Raw genomic sequence first — 4,131 nt, forward strand, 5'->3', positions numbered from 1 at the left:
TATTGATTTGATAGATTTATATTGCAATATAATTACCATTGTGATGTTTGTTAACTCTACCATGTCAGAAAGTTATAATTTCTTCTAGCATTGAGAAAAATTAAGATCTATAAAACTGTTTATAATACAGCTTTGTTGTCTATAATCATTGTACTGTGTATTAGGTCTCCAGGTCTTATTTATCTACTAGTTGCAAGTATGTAGCCTTAAGCATATCTATTCCATTCTCCCACCCCCAGACAATGGTAACCATCATTTTACTAACTGTTTGTATAATTACAATTTCTTTACTTTAACATATAAGAGATATCATATGGTATTTGTCTTTCACTGTCTGACTTATCTCAGTTAGTATAATGTCCCCAAGTTCTATCCATGCTCTTGTAAATAGCAGAATATCCCTTTTTCTCATGGATGAATAGTTTTCGTTGTATGTATAAACCACATTTTCCTTGTTCATTCATTTATTGGTAGACAATTACGTTGTTCCAATACCTTGGCTACAGTGAATAATGCTGCAAAAAACATGGAATTGCATATGTCTCTTTGGTAACTGGTTCTCATTTCCTTTGTTTATATGTACCCAGAAGTAGGATTGTTGGATCATATGGTAGATATATTTTTAATTTTTGAGGAATCTCCATACTGTTCCTCATAGTGGCTGAACCAGTTTACAATCTCACCAACAATGCACAAGGGTTAGCTTTTCACCGCATCCTCCTCCACACTTATTATCTCTTGTTTTCTTGATGTTGCCAGTCTTACAGGTGTGAAGTAATATCTCATCCTCGTTTTGAGTTGCATTTCTTTAATGATCAATAATGCTCAGCACCTTGTCATATACCTGTTGGCCATTTGGATGTCTTCTTTGGAAAAAAATCTAGTTCCTCTGCCCAGTTTAAATTGGATTTGGGGGGGTTGTTATTAAGTTTTAGGAGTTCTTTATATGCTTTGAATATTAACCCATTAACAATATGTGGTCTCTAAAACTTTCTCCTTCTCTGTAGAATGATTTTTCATTTTGTTGATTGTCTCTTTTGCTGTGCAGAAGCTTCTAACTTTGATGTGGTCCCACTTACTGGTGTTTTTATTTCGATATTTGTGCTTATATTGTCATATCCAAAAAAAATCATTGACAAGATCAGTGTCGAGGGGCGTCTTCCCTATGTTTTCTTCTGTGAGTTTTATGATTTCAAGTTTTATGTTTAAGGCTTTGATCCATTTTGAATGTATTGTTGTGGGTGCTGTAAGATATGGGTCCAGTTTTATTTTTCTACATGTGGTTATCAAGTTTTCTCAATACCATTTGTTGAAGATACTACCCTTTCCCCTGGATATTCCTGGCCCCTTTATCAAATAGCAATTGACTGTATGTGGGGGGACTTAATTTTCGTTTCTCTATTCTGTTCTGCATGACTATTTTTATGCCAGTACTATATTATTTAAATTATTATAGTTTTGTAGTATGGTTTGAAATTGGGAAGTGTGATTACTCCTGCTTTGTTCTTTTTTCTCAGGATTGCTTTGCCTATTTGAGGTGATTTGTGGGTCCATAGAAATTTTAAGATTATTTCTCCTACTTCTGTGAAGAATGCCATTGGAATTTTGATAGGGATTGCATTGAATCCATAGATGGTTTTGTGTCATATGGGTATTTTAACAATATTAATTCTTTAAATCCATGAATATGGGATGTCTTTCCAATTGGTTGTGTCTTCTTCAATTTATTTTAACATAGTCTTGTATTTTGCATCATACATACCTTTCACTTACTTGTTTATATTTATTTCCAGGTATTTTATTGTTTTTAATGTTATTTTTAATATGAAAATGTACATTTTTATTTAATTCAAACAAGACCAAAATCCCCAAGGAATGCAATAAAAACTTTCAAATGTAATCATTTCTGACTTGTTCTGGATGTAAGAGTCTTTTTTTTAACATCTTTATTGAAGTATAATTGTTTTACAATGGTGTGTTGGTTTCTGCTTTATAACAAAATGAATCAGTTATACACATACATATATCCCTATGTCTCTTCCCTCTTGCATCTTTGAATAGGATCATTTTATTTATTTCTTCTTCAGATGTTTAAATATTAGTGTATAGAAATGCAACTGTTTTCTGTACATTGATTTTTTTCTGTACATTGATTTTATATCCTGCAACTTTACTAAATGTGTTGATTAGTTCCAACAGCTTTTTTTTTTAGCCTTTGTGATTTTCTATACATAAAATCATATAAGCAAATAACAATTTTACTCTCACCTTTCTGGTTTGGATACCTTTTATTTCTTTGTCTTTCCTGATAGCTCTAGCTAGGCTTCCAGTAGTATGTTGAATAAGAGTGGAAAGTGTGGGCATCCTTGTCTTATTCCTCATCTTAGTGGAACTGTTTTCAATTTTTCTCCATTGAGTATAAAGTTAGCTCTGAGTATGTCATATATGGGCTTCATTATGTTGAAGTATGTTTCTTCTATATTTGTGTGAGTCTATTTTTGTTCCATTGCTCTATAAGCCGATCCCTCCACCAATACCATTATTTCTTGATGTCTGGGCTATATAGTAAGACTGCATATCAAACAATTAATTCCTTTCATTATATTCTTTTTTCATGATTTAGTCATTTTAAGGTCTGTGCTTGTCCATTTACATTTTAAAATAAGCTGGTCTATGTCTATGAACATCCCAGGAGGTTTTCCATAGGAACTGCACTCAACATATAGATCAGTTGGAGAAGAACTGCATCATTGCTATGTTGAATCTTCCAATTCATGAACACGGTATGCCTCTCCACTTACTTAGGTCTTCCTTGATTTCATTCATCAGCATTTTGATTTTTAAGCATACAAATCCTATAGATGCTTTGTTGAGTGCATACCTAAGTATTTAATTTTCTGCGGATCAATTGTGTATGGCATTGTGTTTTTAATTTCAGTTTCTAATATAAAATAAAAAGTTAAAAAAGTAAATCCCTGAACAGATCCTCTTCATGAATAGGTAACACAGATGGAAGTTTGCTTCTAGGCAACTAGATCCACCCCGTCCCCCACTCAAAAAAAAAAAAAAAAACTTTGCAAGAAATGCTGGAGAATTGCGTATGTTTATAATATGAATGTGAGTCATCAAAAAAAAATCTAATTTCATGTCCTTATCTTCAAACAGAAAAACGCAGAAACCTGTAGAAAAGTGTCTACTGGAAATATTAGATTATGAACATTTTAAAGTTGCTTCTTAAGAAAAAAAAAGCTTCAACTATGTGGACAAGTTACCTATATGTAATGCATATTATCCTTCAGTATTTCTAGTTACAAATATTACTTCAGCTGCCAAAAAGTAACATTTTAATTTTGGAAACAATTTTTGATTTTTTTTTCTTATGTAGAGAATTCTTGTTTGGGTCATCTTGGATTTCTTACATCAACATATTATAGTTTTCGGAGTACAGGTCTTTTGCCTCCTTAGGTAAGTTTATTTCTAGGTATTTTATTCTTTTTTGATGTGATGGTAAATGGGATTGAGAATTCTTGTGAATGTAAATGGGCCTGTCTGTGATCTGTGTTGATATTCAAGGTGCTTACGTAACCATAAGGAAAGCGAGATTAAAACTCCTCTTTACATTTCTTGAACATTTTACATATTTTTTAAAGTTCAAATTTTTTAATGTTAAGAAGTGTTCTTGTATATAACACACATAAATATGTTTCTCAGAAAAGTAGTTTTAATAAATATATGCTGGAATTAAAATGTAATCCTTTGAATTCAGCATCTAATGTAGTATCAGAAGCTTGGGTACCATCCAAAGTAAGAGGAGTCATTAAGCCATCTTTCCTGAGGCTAACTAGTAGTTAGTCACCAGTTCACTGGTCTGAGATTTGGTTATCTGTGAAGACCTTCATACAGACAATATCTGAAATTTTAAGTATCTTTTTCCCCAATCTAGTTTGAAACACCACCTAGAGGTTTTATTCTAGTGGTCTTGCAAACACATTTAGATGGCAGGTGTTTGTTTTTATTTTTCCCTAGTCTTATTCAACACCTTAAAATATGTTTTTAAATTTGGTGACTTTAGGTGAGGTCACATTGTAAGTTCCCCTTAGTCCCCACTCTTCTCTCCTGTCCCATGCAGGT

Source organism: Mesoplodon densirostris, chromosome X (genome assembly GCF_025265405.1).
Source record: "Mesoplodon densirostris isolate mMesDen1 chromosome X, mMesDen1 primary haplotype, whole genome shotgun sequence".
NCBI lineage: Eukaryota > Metazoa > Chordata > Mammalia > Artiodactyla > Ziphiidae > Mesoplodon > Mesoplodon densirostris.